Here is a 19610-nt window from a genome sequence, read left to right on the forward strand (position 1 = left end):
GAATAATCCATGAAGCAAAGAACAGGCAGGAACACTCAGCATAAGATGATGACACCACAAGGACAAAACAGAACTGAGGGCAATATATACACACAAGCAGGCAGGGCAGTTAACACAGGTGAGACACATAAGCGATCAAGCAGACAGGAAACAAAGCTAGATTAAAAAAAAACACATGAAACTGATCACTACAAAATAAAACAGGAAGTAAAGCTAGCGACAATACACAAGGAAGCCATATGAAACCAAATACAACAGAGAACAAGGAGGCAATGATCAACTAACCAAACCTAAACAAAAACAAAAACACAGAGGCAAAGAGTAAAACAGGAATGGACATAATCAAAATAACAGAAAAATAGCATACAAAAACCCAAGAGCATGACAGTTTTCTGCACATGTTCAAAACATTCTGCACATTCACAATCTTTCCCTCATATCTGTGTTCACTGACATGTCCAGAAAAAAAGGCAGAATATTACCAGACTAACTAACTAAATCAAAAAACTTAAATAAAAACATCCATAAAAAAAACAAAAAATAGACTTATCCTGCTATCTACCAGCAACTGATTCTTGTTGCTGTGCTAGGGGAATTTCTTGTTTCATTACCAGACTAACGTCATCATTTAATGAGAAGTCTACCTGCCCTTTATTCTGCTGTGCATTAAGTTATTGATCCACTGGAAGTAACGTCATCCACTTCAGACCATTTGACCGACCGATCAAACACTTTTGATCAGGCAGAAATCTCACCACAAATCCACACATGTTAACTTCAGCAGCTATGATAAAGTGCAGCTCACAGTCCTAAACAGAGCAAGGTTGTCCTTCAGTTTTCAGTTTCAGTTGCAAAACTCTGCCAGCTACGCTACTCATCACAGCTGTCTGGACCATTGATTGTATATAAAAGGTCTGGACTCACAGCGCGAGCAGGTTCAGCTGTTTACTATCACAGCGTACGCCGGTGTCAATCAGCTGAGCGGAGTTGATTCGCTCTGTGAGTCTGTCTTGTCAGTTATACACTTGAGAAAATTAATGTGTGGCTTGACAGCGTGTGAAAAATGTCATTTGCGTGAGTCTCGCGAGACAGCTTTTCACCTAATGAGAATTCTCGTCCCAATTTAATCTTGAAAGATCCCGTGATGCGAGATCTCGTCACACCCCTAGTAGCTAGCTATGTATGAAGACGATGTCTTCATTCTTAATCCCGTATAATAAGATCTGATTGGTTAAAGGATCAATTTGGTATTTTATAACATGGGACATATTTTCACATAGTTTGGTGTCGCAGTGACTAGGTGCAAAAAGTTTTGGAATCTGTGCAGTACATGGCTTCAGCTGGGAGCCGCAAACCGACTGCTGTGACATCAATAGAGCCAAGACACTAGCACTATCACTTGATGGGGCTTTAAAATTATTAATTTAATACCACATTACGCTTGATAGCCAAAGACTTATAATATAAATATATAAAATAATCAGGCAGGTCTAATTGCTGTGGTTTGGATGCTATTGGGTTCTTTTGGAGAAAAACAAACTGAGTTGTGAAATCATTTTTATCATAATTGATTGGCACGATGTCAAAACCACGAGAAATATAAGACATACTTTGAAAATAACTGTTATCCTTTAACAGTAACTCCAAAGGGTTTTGGTCAAGCTGGAGAAAGATCAAGATCTTTGCCAAAACCTCAAAGTAAACACGACCTCCATCACATTCCTTCATGCGCCAAATCCCAACGGAAACATATTTAGCCTCATTTCTTTGAACAAAGGTGGCAAAGAAACTGATGTTTACAGTGAATCAGTTGACCTGTGCAGATAATGGACATCATTTAAAAGCTAACACGGTCTTTCTACTGTATGTGGAAGAGTGTGGCTCCTGTGCTTTTAGCTTGTTCCCACACAGCTCAGAGCAGGACAGCAATAACCCGCCCGCCCACTTCATCTGATGTCCCTACTTGTGATTTATTGGGTCTTTTTGCAAGGTTAAAAAGTTATTGCTGAGTTACTACTTCTCTTCCCTATTAATTACATAAACAGAACGGTGTGAGAGGCAGAGATGTGCACTGATATTCCCTGAAGTTGCACAGATCAATCAATATTGATCAGCAATACCTTGATGTATGGCAACATCTCACGCCTGAGACCTTGGGCGGCATGAGTGATGATGGCATCCAGAAATGGTGCTGTCTCTAAAACAATCCCCCCCCCCCCAAAAAAATTGATAGGATGGGATTGAGATCTAAAGGCGAGCACACACACCCACTCAGAAACATATTTGCTCCCTCATTGTTTTCCCCTCTTTCTTTCTTACTTTCTGTCATGCAAACACCACTCTGTCTCGCCACCACACAAAGACACGCTCTCGTGGATCTTTTTCTCGGGGGTTGGCTTGATGAATATGAAATGAAATCCATATGGTTCTGTCAATAACATGGCTGCCTACAGAGCTTCACAATCATAATAAGCGGCTACAGCTCGGGGCAATACACAGGCTAATGAACAGTGCAAGCAACCAAAACCAAACATTACTTCATAGCTTCGTCACAAATGAATAAACATGAGCGAGAGTGTGCAGGAATGAAATGTTTACTCATAAAAATCCTGTTTCACTTAAACACATTTTGGGTTTTCACCCTGACACTTCAATTTAGCTGGGTGGCTTTTATTTAAATCAAATCAATGGGGAGGAGGAAAAAATGGAAGGAAAAGAGGTTGAGAGTAAACACACACACACACACATCTATTTCTATACACTCTCACATGACCACACACACATTCAAGGACAGAGGGGAATAAAGAGCAGGCGGAGGCAGGTCTCTTTCCCTGGATGCTTCAGGCTATTTCAGGAGGCTATTTCAGGTCTTCTGTCTTCTTCCTGTGTCTCCTCTCTCCTTATATCCATCTGACTGCAACTGAGGGAGGGCACGGGAGTATTTTTAAAGCTGTGTCTCAACAACACCATTTTTTGTTTGTTTGTTTCAGATGTACCTCTGTTCACAGTTAACCACTTTCTGTAAAGCGAGATGGCAAAAGGGCCTGTTAAACTTTAACATTTAGCTGCAAAAATAACACAGACATTTGACCGGCGCTGACACAGACTCGGGATCAGGCAAGCTTTTTCGGTTGGAGTTTTTTTGTGTGGCTCCGACTAGCAGTAAATGTCAGACACTACAGAGAATGTGTCAATGCTTAAGAGTTTATGGGATGAGCAAAGTAAACATGTTTTATACACTTGTAGACCTCTAGTATTTAATGTTAACTTTTGAATGTTCTTCAGTTTAACTGTTCGTGCAGTGTAAGACAATTTTACTTATTTTGAATGCAAATCAGTTTTTCTACAATATATCTTGTCCTTTAATGACCCGACCCAAAAAACTAAACAATGGGACCACACAGAGTATGAGTGACAAAAAATTACTTTAGTATAAATGCATAAATAAAAAAAATTTTTATAAATAAATGCGGAAATAAATAATGCATTACATAAATAAATTAAAATTAAATATATTTTTGTAATAAAAAAGGATATTTATGTATTTCTACATGTATTTACATCTGTATTTCTATATTTATACATTTATTCATTTCTGTATTTCCACATTTCCACATTTTTTATGCTATAAATGTCCGACAGATCTGACTTAGCAGCAGTAACTAAGGGGGGTGTGGCTTAGCGAAGGGTCATTCCGTCACATGGACGGTCGCTGCCACTAGGGGTGCTAAAGATACATCCACAATCCTGGGACCGCAGTTCTAGGACCGTAGTTCTTTTGCGACGCCATCTGGTGGTAATGCACAGCAACACGAAGGAAGTTAACCCTGTCTGCTAGTACGTCTGCCGTGAGGCCGTTGTGCATAGCTGTAGAGTTAACCGGTCGACATGCATATAATCAATAACTTAAGTTTAGGAACAAACACACTGTGATGGTTGTGGTAAGGGTAATTGGCTTTGGGGGGCTGTCAAGAGTACATAGCCAGCCAGCTAGCTTGCAGTATCAAAGTAAACAAGGGTTCTAGAAATACAGTTCCAGTCCTAGGATTGCAGTCCTGAAACTGCAGCCTCTGGTACTGCTGCTACATACTACTCCAGTCAACATGAGAAAGGTACAACAAATAGAAAGTATAATGCAATCCACCACAATGAAATCCCACATCAATGTATATTATAAATTCCATGTTAATCTGTTAAATTGTTAAAATCTGTTAATGTAATCTGTAAAGTTATTAAGATTGCATTTTAAAGTGAGGTGTATGTGTGTTATTCCGCATCCCTTCCATCTCTGAATCAATATGTTACCAAATTTTAATGTAATGATTGGGGTTCTTTTTCTTTATCTTAACTTTCTATTCAAATTCCCTCCAGGTGGGGCTATAAGTGTGGCTTCATGTCCCTCTCTGATAGTTCCCACTTTTTATCTGAAAAGACAGAATTCATCTCTAGTTCCCATTTTTCTTTGATGTCCAGACTGTTATCCATCAGTTCTTCTTGTAGGATATTATGTATGTGTAATATACTACAGTTCCTTTTTTATTATAATGAAGAAGTATTCTATAGGCTGGTAAGGTACATAGTTTGCCGCATTCTTTGTTTCTGGTTTGATATGTATATTTCATTTCTCTTAGTAAATAGAAATTTCACACTACTTTAAACATCCAGTGGTGAACTTCTGTGATAGTGCATCTTTGGGAAAAAACTATTGGAATTGTAAGAAAACTTTGTTTGGCTAGTTGGAAATCTGGCCAGCTTGGATTCAACCAACAAGATGTCATCATCACTCACCACACTTTCCTTTACAGCTGATAACACTGGCCCTAGTAGGCAATAACCAAAGATAGAGAGATTTATTACTGTAGATTTAACCCCACAAACTGCAATATAGTGCAGCAATAAGAATATATAGGTATAAACATAATCATAAAAAAATGTAGGTCATTTAATAGACGAAGGATTGTGATCTCTGGAATGTGGGCTTTGCCAGCAGTTGTCAACACAACCAGGAGACCTCAACAAACCCTCCACCGACGACTGACCTGTCCCATCCACTAACTTTAGCGCATCTAGTGGCAGCGACGAGTGGTCTGGTGCCTGCCACACAGACCACACAGTATAAATTAGGGCTGGGCAATAATACAATAACAATAATTACCGCAACATAGTTTTCCTCAATAAGAACATAACAAATGTTCAATAAATGTTCTTATTAATTTGAATCATAAACGATTTGGCTCTTACTTTTTCTATTAAGATATTTATTTTGTTGAGAAGAAAAAGATTCTACTTAATTTTACTCGTGCATATTTGTTGAAAAAATATTTTTATCGTAATAGTTTTGAATTTGTGAAGTGATCCAATGTTTGGCATCAAGTGTTTGTTCTGACCAGAAAGAAAAATAAATCAGCCTTTAAACTCGACAGAAGGAATGATTTGACTTTTATCCTGATAATTATTGATTTAGAATGATATGGAATTGTTTATCGTGATAACATTTTTGGACATACTGCCCAGCCCTAGTATAAATAGTATTTTAGCTTTGAAAATGTTAAAGGAAACTGGGAAGCCAGTTTGAATTGGCCTGATGCAGCTGATAACAATAATATCTAGCAAGTATTGAAATCCATAATTTACAGGGGCTATGCTTAAATTTGTCAGTAAAGTAGATGCTGGATCATAAGCCAGTAATAGCACAGTTGATCCAAATCCAGTAGTAGCACAGACCCAGTCCAGACGTCTTTAGCAGGTCACACAGACCCAGGTGAAATACAGGCAGCCTCTGCACAGCCAAAGATGTGCAGCCAGCATCAGTCTTAACAGACTTTATGAGGATTTTTCTTGAAGAGGTTTCCATTCAGGCTTATAACAGAGACAGACAGAGGTAGTATTGAGAGGAATGCAGTGTCTGGTGTGACTATGCAGCAATGGCAAATTGTCTATATGGTTCACAAGTCAAGTAGGCCATGGCAGAATTCTTCTTAGGTGGTATCATAGGTATGTGTGCTTATGCTCCAGTCAAACCCCTTTCTGACATGACAGCACCAATATTAATGGGCTAAGCAAGGGAAGCTGGTAAAGCACATACTAACACATTTCATACACTTCTATCAAAAATAAATCAAAAATGTAAATGGGGGATGTGGGGGCCTGTGCCCCAGTAGAGCTTTATGTCTAGCAACGCCCCTGGTCATGTCAATTTCATTTTATTTATATAGCCCAATATCACAAATCTCAATTTGCCTCAAGGGGCTTCACAATCTGTACAGCATACAACACCCTCTGCTCTTAGACCCTCGATTCGAATATAGAAGAATCCCTTTTAACATGGAAAAAATGGAAACAACCTCAGCAAGATGCAACAGAGGAAGGATGCTTCTTCCAGGATGGACAGATAAACAATATAGAAATAGATTGATGACAACATGTAGATAGCAAAACCTAAGTGAAGAGGATGGATCCAGGAGGACTAACATCTTCAGGTGTCAGAGTAGGATCTGAGCCACTCAGAGAGCTGGAAAGGCAGCAGGCCACACAAACACAGAGGAGGACAACAGGATTGGTACTGACAAGTAGCAGGCCATACAACATGTTTGGAGGGGAAATCCAGATCAGGTGTACCTATAAATGAAACACCCATTCACTTCTGGCCACTCTACTCCCTCTCCCTCTCATATATGCGCGTAAAGATTCAGTACATTGAAGCAGTAATTCCTTTTTCAGAAAATCAATTCCCAAAGAAGAACAATTGTCCCCTGGGACCCATTACGTCCTACACCATACGTGTATGGCGGCAAAATGAAAAACGTTTCTTCATGACTTATCACCAATTTGGAAGAACAAATTACTGTTGTCCGATCCACTCCCTTCATGTGTTAAAGGATATCCATAATTGAAAAAAAGGCCATCAGCCTGGTTCTATAGGAGACTCTGTCTTAAAGACATATGGAATTCTCTGGAATCTATTTTCATCCTTGTTCTTGTAACCTTTAATAATTACAAATCCTGTGGCCGTGTCTCCTGTTTGGATCCAGTTTTATCTCTGTACACTGCAACTCACTACCCATTACTATGAAATGGGAAACTGACCTTCTCTCTGTCTCTGACCAGTGCTGGCATTTATTTGTTTAGCAATATCTTCATCTCTCCTAAAAAAAAATTGCCCACTAGTTAATAAATTATACATAATCTCATGCCAGCTCATAGAGTCAGGATGAACCTTTCCGAGTCTGATTTTCTTTTGGTATTGTGATGCTGTTTATACTCTTTGGATGTTAATCTCCTAAACTGTAAGCAGTCTGCTTAACAAATCACTCACTGTCCTGTCTTCTTTCTTATTGGTTCCCATGGAAATATACTTTATGTTGCCTTTTAGTTTATGTTATATGTTTGCTTCCATGGGAGCTGCCATTGTTGTGTGACGTCATTCATGGTGGGGTACATATTTTTTCTCCAAGTTTTCACCTGTTCACGCTTTCCCTCATCAGCCCTGCAGTAGCAGCCTATTTCCACTTGCCAGTTTGTCTGTTGTGCTTCAGTGTTCCAGGTTTTTTGTTCTGCCTGCCGGCCCATTGGCCTTCTACCGCTCAGCCAGTAGCAGGCCAATTTTGGATGCGTTTAGTTGATTTGATCTGCCTGCCTGGTTTTGACTATTAGAGTAACTTTTACATATCTTGAGTTGTGCGTCTTGAGATCTGTTTCTCTACTGAAACCAGAGACTCACTGTAATCTTTTTTGAAATTGTGGTGTACATAACACTGATAAGTTGTAAAGTTTATCAGCACCACATAGTATGAGGAGCTGCTTCTCTTCTCATTCTTTCATTATATGGTATTACCACCAGCATCATCAGTACAATGAATTACACAGTAGGCCAACCTGTTTTAGGGGGAAACCAGCATGCAATAAAATAATCATGTTGATGAACAGACTCACTTGGGATCACAGGTTCAGAAAAATTATGTAGCCATCAGGCTCCTAAAGCGTTGACATCTGCACTTCACAATGTACACATACTGTAGGATGTAAGGAAACAAATAAAATGTCATACCTCTGGCACATTTTGTTATTCACTTGCTGTGAGTTAATTAGGTCTAATGACGGATTCATATGTTGGACATTGAGTACGATGAGGGGATGAACAACAGTGTCCTTTCTTGAGTAGTTGGTTTGTGGTCCTGTCTCGACATGCTTTGTATCCAGATTTCCCTTAAATCAATTTCCATTTGCACCTCTCAAATGTCTTTAGAGTGGCAAGTTGTGATCGTGTTTCTTTTCACTCGCTGGGAAACTGCAACCACTGCAAAACCAAAAAGAATATGCATGCGCTTGGCCGTACAGCTGGCAGTGACTGTTTGGTACCTTGCCTCAGGTACAGACTTCACAACCTTGTCCCACTTGTTTGGCATAGACAAATGTACTGTATCCAAATGTGTCTGGGACTATACGCAAACTAAAAAAGTTGACTAGGCAGTCCTTCACTGTGGTCGGGGACACTTTTATTTAGATTTTGTCCCCACTTGCGTTCCCTGCTTCAAGAGCTGTTCACTACAGTAATGAGGTCCTCCAACATTATCGTCAGACAAGAACCACAATATTTGACGAATCTGAAAAACACTGGTTTACTGTACATTCATTTACAACATTTTATTGTCTACATGTTTTTGAAATTCTTGCACATGGCAACTAAAGCATGGTAAAGGTAAGGGAAAGATTAAAGTTATGGCAAATAATGGGTTCAGGTATGATCAGGGTTAGGCAAACAAAAGACCTGTTCTAGTGGATATGGTAAAGGCAACTAAAGAAGGGAACGATTTTGGTTAAGGTACATAAGGTGAACAATAATTGTATGTTTTAATCTGCTTCGCTTCTTATAGGGCATCCTTCTGCACTGCCACTTAATGTTGGTAGAGGGAGTAAATCATGGAAACATAATTCCTAGGATAGGAATGCTCTTGCATGCTTCTGGTAAGAGAAAGTGAAAATAAAATTGGCATAAAATGCTAATAAAATGCTGATTTCAGTATACTGTCTCTGAAAAAGTCTTAACTGTGTGTTCAGGCAGAACAGGAAGCTAATTTTTCTGTAAAGGCGATGCAACTGCATACAAAGTCAAGGGAAAGGTGCCCAGGGCGGGTGAATTGACATGAAGATTGGGTCCATGTGAGTTGAAAAATCCATTCCTACCCCGGGACTTTATGAATGTGCTTCAAAACACCCAGAGACAACAGGAAAAATAAGAGAGACTGACTGAAAGAACTGGAGTTCTTACTGAGTTCAGTCAGAGGCTGAGCAGAACACAGGCCCACTCCCACACATGTAGTTTTTATACAGTCTATGGTGGTGTGTCTGTTGCTATCTCTACAGTTACATTGGCTGTTTGGGGTGAATCACCACACCTTTAGAGTCTACACCCATGCAAGCAGCTCTGTGAGGCTGTACTTAGGCACAGTGGTGCTTACAGCTAAATGGCATGCTCACAATTACAACACTAACATGCTGATCTTTAGCAGGTATAATGTTTACTATGTTCACCTTGAGTGTGTTAGCATTTTCTAATTAGCACTAAACCCAGTACAGCTGAGGCTGGTGGGAATGTCATTCGTTTTGCAGGTATGTAGTCATAAAACATTTGACCTGATAATGGCTCTATAGGAAAAGTCGACCTAAGTGGTGGACCTACTGCTAGACTGACATTGCCGTCCTAGAGCCACGCTACTAGAATGACTAAAAATGAATTAATGTGTAAACTAGAGAGGGTTGTGCTGCAAGTGACCATTTTGACATCAGATTTTCAAACAGATTTTGTATTTCTAATTATTGAGTCAGATTTAACCTGTTTCCAATATTCAAAATAAACTAATAGATTTAAGATAAAAACAAATTACAATAATCATCAAAAATAACGATATGGACACATACAGTACGTGCTAGATACAGCTTAAAAATGTTATCCCCATGCATATTTGGGTGACAAATTGTGATTCCAAATTTGAACAGGACCTGATGGTTATGAAGATATACATCTTTTTCACACCTTAGTCACACATGGTTTCCTGTAACATCCCTCACTGGTTTAAAAGTCTTCAGTCACCGCTCCTCGTTGGCAATATCAGCTCCCACAAAAACAGACGTTGGGTAGCAGCGCCTGGCAGCTGATGGGGGGACACAGCTGCTTTATGGAACTCTACCATTTCTTCACATTTCCCCACGGGCTCAGTGACAAGCTGACCAGAAATGAGGAGAACAGGACATATTGATCAGTAGCTAAGAGTAGAACAGAGCCACTCAGAGTATCAAACCCAGAGGGGGAGGACAGAAGAATTGGCACTTCTCCCCTGCGAGTGTGAAGGACTTCAGTGGGGTATTTTGTCTCCGGTCTGACAGGGCCCCTCGGTGCCTCATTACAGTCAGCCCTGCCTGTCCCTTAACCAACATTTTTAGCTCAAGTTTTTCACTGGACACTTCTCTCTTTTCTACAGATCTTGAACCAAATAAACTGTTGACTGTTTGAGGGATAGATTTGGAGTGAATAAATGCTAAACATTGAGCCACAACACAAAGAAGTCCTTACTATGTCTGTCTCTCTATCTAATCTATTATATATTTCTCAGTAGATTAGTAACAAAGGAAACGACGTACACGTGTGAAAGGTAATTTCTGTACTGATTGTGGCTGTGGAGGGAAAACTCATTTCATTTTATTTTCAAAGCGTCAGCTCTACAGCACCTTGCTCTGTAATTGTTACCCTCAGAGAGCTGCCAAGAGGTTTGATGGTGTGCCAGATTAGCTGTGTGTGGTTTGTCTCTCGCTTGGGCCCACCTTGTACCCGGCCTCTTGCCCAGGCCTTCGCTGGCACTGGCTTCTACCATCTGTCAGAAACTTGGGCTTCAAACCACTCCCCCCTCTCTCCCATGTGTAAAAATCCCATCATCCCAGACAAATAGTTAAGTAACAAGTGAAGCGATCAAACCAGACATTCTTGAGCTAGCATCACTAGATCCAACCACATTCTGTCCTTTTGTTATCTTGGAAATTGTCAGATTTAAAGGGTTTATTCACCAGCACACAAATTCAGACTGTCTTCCTTCCAATGCCAGGAACATTCGGTTACCTGGCTGGCTAGGTGCCGTAACTCCGCCCACCCTTTGTCCATATCTTTGGTCAAATCCTTTAAAATCATGTCAGCACTGACCCCACTAGCAGTTGACAGTTGCTGGCCCATTTTACATAACTGAAAAGCTCAAGCAAAATAAGTTAAAATCCCCAGAAATAGAGGAATCTAAATGCTTCCAAATAAGTGGTTAATGCATCCAGCGCTGCTGGTGGCAGCAGATAACAGCCAGAGAGGAAGACCAGTGCAGCAGAGTGGAGGCAGGACAGTAGCCCACTGGAAACACCAGTCAAGGTTTTACAGCTAGGCGGAGGATGACAGAGAGGATTGGTTGGCTTAGTTGTTTTACTCTGGGTGAATCAGAATTCTAATATCCTAATTAACCAAATTACTTAAAGTCGTCAGTCTGTGTGATACTATGAAATGAATGATGTTGCTACTGTATTGTCCAGTTCAAATTCGAATCTAACACTATGTCTCGAGTTAGTAGATAGTGTATAAATATTCATCGTCATCGCGATATGAACATGTTGTGTTATTTAGGGATGGGCTCTGAGACGCTTAGACGGGCCCCTGGGCAAAAGACTATAGTGGTTATTATCAGACTGCAGCCTCTGCCCTGTTCGTCCACACACACGCACACACACAGCACAGCAGAGAGGCAGCGGTGGAGACAGTAAAGTGAAGGTGAATTTAACACCAAGATAATTCCAGTTGACAACTATGCTCGTTACTGTAAGTACGTGCAATAAAACCTTTGCGAGTAAAAAGACAATACTTAATCAATACCTGTTCAACAAGAATAAACACGTAAACCTGTAGAAAGCAATATTATAATCTGCTCTGTCCTAAGTCTCACATCAGCGTGCTAGTTCAGCTTATAGCAAATTGTCTTCAATCTTCATTCTTTCTAAATATCACTCAGTATTTTGATATCAGGAATATAATTTATTTTACTGACATTTTAGATTTGTTTCCAGTGAGATATAATTATGTTTATGTAGTGGCTTTGCTGTTGTTGCTCTAGTTATATTTTAAACTATTCAATAATAATCCAGTAGTGAATTTAAAAACAATAAGCTAATATGCACACTTCAATATGTGTTTATTTATCGCAAGTTATATCGTCATCACAATATTGAATAATGATATCGCACATCGCAGATTTTCCTCATATGCTGCAGGCCTAGTATACAGAGAATGGAACATGAAAAATACTTAACAATGCAATGCAAATGGAATTGCAATAAATATTAGTTATTATGGCCATTTTTGAGAATAGAATAGAATAGAATAGAATATACTTTATTGTCCCCTAGGGGAAATTTGTCATGGACTCAAAAGTGCATAGTGCACAGTAGTAGCTGCCCTTACAGACAATAAATACACATAAAATACAAATAACAGCTGAAGACAGACACGCAGGCAACATACACACTCATGACACATCCAATAAAAGATTAAAACAAATAATAAAATAAAAACAAAAAAAACAACAAGCAGAACACCAAGTTATTGCACACTTGCCAGGCCTCAGTGTACAGATCTATTTAAAATTTTGATGGAGGTGGGTATGAAAGAGTACGTAACGGTTCAATTTGTTTTTTGGGATTCTGTAGCTTCTACCAGAAGGCAAGAGCTCGTATTCCGTTTGAACGATGTTGGATGGTTTCAACAGTACTCTCCGCGCATGCCTGAGTACAGACTGCTCATAGATGGACTGAAGGGAGAGCTTTTCAGTCTTCCCCATCATCTTCATAGCAGTCTGTACCAGGCGCTGCAACATTGATTTGGTCTGTGTGGAGAGATTGTACTTGTACTAGTGGACTGTATTATCTGAAAACGCTCGGTCTTAGTCATAAGTCACAGGTTGATTTTTTAATTCCTGCTTCATCCCTAGGAAGAAAGTAGTTCTTCCAATGAAAAACCAAATGTTCACTATGAGTCTGTGGATTAACCAGGACATTGTTTCTGGGGAGACTTTTTTTTTTTAATCAAATGTTTCTCACCTGTGGGCATCACGAACAAAGCAATCATCAGACGCAAGTGGTGTTATTTGTTGTTTTGTTAGGTGTTTGTGTGAACTAACACTGTTAAGAACTACTGTATTCATTGTTGTATTCAGATGCTTTTAAATTCAGCTGTGTACTGTTCACATGATACCAAATATTTTCATCATTAATACAAAAGAGTGACACAACAGCATCAGTAGTTGGAAGCCTGTCATTTCTATTCACTTCGCAGTAGGGTGAAAACATGGGACCATACTAGCTGTTGTTGGCAGACTCGGAGCACGCTTGAGAGACAACAGACAGTCTGGACCCAAAGCACTCCAGGGAAGGGCAAAATGTGTCAATACTATTCCCTGTTGCCCCACCCCCCACACACACACACACACACTCTCGCTCTCTCTTTCTCTCTCTCTCTCACATACACACACACACACACACACACACACACACACACTTCCATACATAAATACTCAACCTCTTGTTCCCATCTCCCACATTACACCAAAAAGCACCTTTCAAAAGGAACCACACCTGCTTGTCAAAGTTATGGTTTGAAACCACCTGATCACTGGTGCAGTTGGATAGTCATGGACAACGGGTGAGATGGAGAGGAAGTAGGAGTGTGTGTGTGTGTGTGTGTGTGTGTGTGTGTGTGTGTGTGTGTGTGGAGTTGGGGGATGATGAGCGAGGGAGAGTGTCACTCTGATGTACGTGCTGCAGCTCTGCCCCTCAGAGGAACACGTAGCACCTCGGATTTCACAGACACTGACATCAAACAAGGTTCAGTTCGGTGCCTCATTTGTCATTTTCACACACTCTTTCAGCCTCTGCAGCTCCTAATTATGCACATCTAATAGCAGAGTATCATTTATAATTCCTACTCTTTCATTCCCGCTATCTCAAATGCATACTTGCTCCTTCTCATCCACCCTGTGAGGAAGACAGGGGATGCAAATGGCATGGCATCCTCCCACCAGAGCCCTTTCAATAAGTTGTTGTGCAATTACTTATATATCAGATCCATGCAGGAGAAGGGCACCTGCCAAAGTTAACTTAACCTTCCTACTGTATTTGATCCATGCACACCACATTAACTGCCAACATAGAAAGTTTATACTTTATATGCAGTAGTACTTACAGTACTACTTTGTACTGCTTATGTAGCTTTACTGCTTTATCCATTAAAGCTCAGATAATTTTTATATAATTTCACGCACTGAGTCACAAAAGGAGATCAGAGACTTTCAAAAACCATGACTTATTGTTTATAGTCTCTTTATAGTTATTGTCCCCAGTATCCAGCAAGTCTGTAGAACTGTTTAAATCTAATGAAAATTAGATTTAAATTAGATACATATCCTCCTGTAAAAGTTTGATTTCCATTGGGTCATTCTGTCATGTCGACGCAGGTAAAACAGGGATTGGACCCAGAATGCAGACACCCAGGTGAAGCAGAGACAGTTTAATAGTTTTAATAGTTAACTTAAAGAGATATACTGGCCTATCCTACAGGATAAAAACACCAAAGGATTGTCCAAACTCAAGGCAAACAAAAATCAGGGGAGCAGGCAAGTCCAAAAACGAGAATATTATTTGAATCTGAATATCCGTCTTTGCAAGTGTTGGTTATGAATATGCTAAAATGCTAAACTGAATTAATTAGTGTTGGATTTACTTTTTGATTTAATGTGCAACAGAAACACACTCCCTGAGCTGAAGCCAAAGGGTTTTTTTGGATATTTTTATTTGCCAGCTATGAGCAGCAGTCTTTTGTCTTTGGTTGTGTTTTGTATTTTATTGTGCATGATCAGTCTATTAACTCTTACTTGTTTTCTTTGGCATTTGAAGGATATCGACGTCTCTGTTTATCCACGGGGACAGAAAGCGACACATCCGAGCATTCCCCTTCATTTTTTGATATCACGTTGTGTATGCGTGTGTATGTCTGTGTATTTAGGTGCATTGTGTGAGAGTGAGAGGTAGGAGAAAAAAAGAAAGACACACACTACACACACATGCATAGTATAGTGTGGTATTTGCTTTCCCCTCTTTTAACAGCAGCCCATAAAAAGTTTACTGAGAGCCCTCCCTTCTGCTTTCATCAGCATATCACTTTGAGCTCCTATTATGCAAATGAAATCACAGCTCTATAAACCATATGTAAATGGCAAACACAAGCATGTCCAGACGAAATTACAGTCATAAATTTGATCAACGGTGCTCTAATAATCAGAACAGTAAGTGAAGCTTTCCTGGTCTGTACTGTTTGGTGAGATTCTTTCCATTCATCAGTGTGATGTGTCAGCCGAGACGTGTCAAATTGCCAGAATTTGAGGGCTGATTGTTGGGAAATTTGCTAGCGGCTTCAATAATTGCATGCTGCATTTCAAAACATCTTTTTAGACCATACTTTTAAAATACACTCATGGCAGATAAGAAGGCAGACAGCTCGTGTCCATCAAGTCGATCGACCATGCATGATTGAACTTTTTAGTAATTCCATTTAATTTAAATGCATCTATGTAAAATCGTCCCAGATGTAACTATGATGTATTGATCAGCTGGATGCGAAATCTACCTCAAATCGCACATAAAATATTTATACTTGAAAGCAGTGAGAGTTAAAAAGCAGCAACACATCAAGCAGAGAACAGAGTGAGATGGAGAGCCAAATTTAAAGGCCATGTGGACCCAATGCATCCCATAAGCATCTGATGTCCAACAACATTAATAATAAATATAGCCACAAGCAGCCATTAGTGGGGTCCAAACCCGTGAAGCAAATGGTTTGACAGTGGAAAGATAAAACTGATTCATTATTTGGATAAGTGCTACGTCTCTGAGATAGAAACTCTGGCAAATGCAGCTGAAATGGCATGTAACAAATTTCCAATTTTGGTGAAGCTACTGAGTGCAACCAACCGTAGTCTTACACACTTGTAAGCCCTTCTCAAAATGATTAAGTTTGATTAAGCACCACTAAATTATGCATACTGTCTTGTTTGCGTGGCTTTGCTTTTAACCCTTTTTTCAGTGTTATACAGTGAAACAAAGGTGATGAAAACAGTTGAAATAACAATAAAAACTAGAATTAAAGATACAGTAGCTCAAATTCAAATGCTCAGTACGTGCTAAAAACAGAAATATAGGTTGGACAAGAGACAGCTCTAAACAACTTTGCTACAGTTCTTTGCACTAGTGGGGCAAAAAAAATGTTAGTCTAATCTGAGTTAGCATAGTAACATGCAAATTTTACATGTTGGCTAAATGTCACTTGCTGAATATTTAATTTGTCTCAATACTTTATGTTTAAACCTCCATTCACTAAATGTTTTTGGACACATGGGGCAGCGCAACAAGCTAACAATACAATGACATAACATCACCTTATAACGCTGTCATGGCAAGCATGAAAGCAAACACTTGCATATTTACACATCCAGCAGATACAACATTTGCATTCATTTTCAGTCCTGTTTCTAGCCACATGGCAAACGTCCAGTATTCACTTGCTGTTAGCTCTGTTTTTGGTCTCCAGGAACTCCTCAGGGAAATATCTGGCTCTTTAATGGCTAAATGATAAACTAAGGTCACTAGCTAATGGCTAACTCTATCTGTCTGCTATTCGGGTGTAGTGTACAGTGGGCTTTTTCTTAGCGTCACGGAAAACAGTTGAAAAATTACAGTTCAGCCTAAATTCTTCTTCAAAGAATCATCAAATGCAAGTTCAAACAAGTTAAATAAAATATTAATGATTTAAGAGAGCTTTCCAGTGTAACATCTTCAAACATACTCTCTCTGAGTGTCAGGGCCTACTTCACCATCTCTAGGTCATCTTCAGGTAATGGGCTTAAAGATAGTAAGCAGGACTCAATTAAGGTAAAGATCTGCAACACAATGAGGCGTAAGACCATTAACATGCTTGTGTATGTGAAACCTTGACGATATGGCACTGCATGATTCTTCTTCTCCAGGGTGATCTTGCAGAATGCCTTGCTGTGTCCCAGGGGGTAGTGAGCAGGTTCCTCTCCCATTGGATAAACACAATGGAGGAGCACATAAGGATCTACATTCCTTGGCTGCCACGGGTGACAATCCGGAGCACGACGCCTCAGTGATTCAGGGAGAAGTTCCCCAACACATCTGCATCATTGACTTCACTGAGACCATCCTACTGAAACCACACAATCGTGACTCCGGAGGAGAGTCATACAATTATTATTATTCTAGCAATACTATTAGGCACTGTTAGTACTCAAATGTACTAGCAACAGCTAGTATGTTATGACGAATAGACAATGTTTTAAACTACCTTTCATAGGATGGCCGATGCATGGCTGCATGCTCTGTGGCACGGGAGCACCTGGTCGTCTCAGTAGTGCCGGTTGATGGGGTAAGGACCCAGGCATAACATTCGCTTTGCTTTGACAACCTTCATAAATACCAGGTTATCAAAATTGTTCATTAACACCTTGCCAACTTTCCCACTGTGGAGGTATTGAAAAGCTACTGTGCTTCTGTTGTTGCGCATTGTAGACCCATCCAACCCATGAGACAACACAAAATAGTTAAAAACGTCCTCTTGTGTTATATGAGGCCACTTCTTTGTGTTATTCTCCCACTCTTTGATAGTTTGAGGGTATGGTACCAACCTGCAATTTCAATTTTGTTATTGATTTTTGGAAGTGTTCCCACAACATAGTTAAATAAACTATTGAAGCTAATGTTAGTTAGCTCAGGGAAGTGATCAAATGGAAGTGCAACACAAAAACACGAGGTTCCATCACCTGTTTACTTCTGCATTACAAAATAAGGCAGATCCTGTGAGTAATATTTACAAACCAGAGGAGCAGAAAATGTTCTCATATAAGGCAGAGGATATCCAGAAAATGATTAACTGGCTTTCTGTTTGGCTCCTGCTGTGTTAATGGGCTCTGGTCCATATGCAGTATGACCTGCACAGCATGACACTGGTGACCCTGTCACCTTTACAGCAGCTTCACAAGTGACTGACCACTGTGTTTGTGTGTAGTCAAAATAAAAAATGAGAGATTTATCTTTCTATTTGTCTCTAATGAGCAGTGATGACCTGCCACAAAAGGTTATTGTTTGTGCTGAAAAAAGGTGCTGCATTTAGAGTTCAAAGTATATTTAATTTCTCTTAGTGTGTACTATATACCTACAGTAAAAGCATTGTGTTAATTATTGGAATTTTGTTTCTATTCCCTTCTTGTCTTAGCACCAATATGAAACTAAATTCTTAGATTTTTTTTTCCCCTTGAAATTCTTTTAATTTACCTATTAAAACATCTAATTAAGGAATTTTCATAGGATATTACACATATAGTTAACAGTCAAGGTCAGTCAAGGTGTTGCTGAATTAATAAGGAAATAAATAGATTGTAGTATATTTAAGGTATTTTAATGTTGCAGGGTTCACTGGCTTTCTGAGGGGTTCTAAATAACATTACACTGTAATTTATATATTAAAGGGCCCTTGATTGTTTTGTTAAATTAAGGTGAAAATTCAGTTTCAGTCAGTTCAGGTTTAATTTTTAAGGGCTTTTTACTTCTTAAAAACCCTTTAAACCATGCATATTGTTCATGAGCACAGATATGATAATCTTGTCACAAGATCTCTGACGTAATTGCTGACGTAATCTGCACTCTGCGCATGCGTTGGCGTCTGTAGCCACCTGTCGGAAGCTCCGTCTTGAACCGGACTCTTATCCAGTTTTAATCCACTTTTTTCGTTACATTTTTTATATCCTTTTATTTAACTTAACTTTATTTAAGTTTTACGTGGGTTAAAGATTTTAGTCATCCGACATGGATTTTAAGATAGATGACCGTAAAAACGCGATCAACGCTACTGATCGCAACAAAGCTCCGGTGACTATGCAAGCCGAGATAACTCCCCTTGAGGACTGCTCACTCCTTAAGAAAGCGAACAAGAAGATTGCTGACCTTATGGAAGACATCCGACGACTTTCAGAGGAACTCAAAGAGAAAGATTCCCTGCTGACTGGCTTTATGGATGTAGCTTCAGTACAAGCCAAACAGATTATTTCTCTTAGCGTAACCGCTAACATCCAGGACACCGTGTTTTGGGACCCCTCTAGTCTTCCCAGGCTTTTATCCTGCTCGACTCCGAAGCATCAGTCAACCTGGGCTGAAGTGGTGGTCCGTGGCTTTAAGAGAGGCTCGGATGGGGCTGCCTCTCCTCCGGACATCGGCCTCTCCAACCGCTATGCAGCCTTGTCTAACGACACTCCGGTCCATCCAGCGGATTCACCTGCGGCTTCGAGTCTCCCTGATACGGATCTCTTTCGGCGCACAGTGCCTGCCGACACTGTTGCATCTCCGCCACCGGCTACATCTCCTGCACTGGGCCGCCGGTCTGCCGCCGGACCTGATCGGCGGCCGTCATCCCGGTCAAAAACCTCCGCTTCCCGACGTAGAATCCTGAAGGAGGCTGTGCTCAGACG

Source organism: Micropterus dolomieu, linkage group LG10, assembly GCF_021292245.1.
Source record: "Micropterus dolomieu isolate WLL.071019.BEF.003 ecotype Adirondacks linkage group LG10, ASM2129224v1, whole genome shotgun sequence".
Lineage (NCBI taxonomy): Eukaryota > Metazoa > Chordata > Actinopteri > Centrarchiformes > Centrarchidae > Micropterus > Micropterus dolomieu.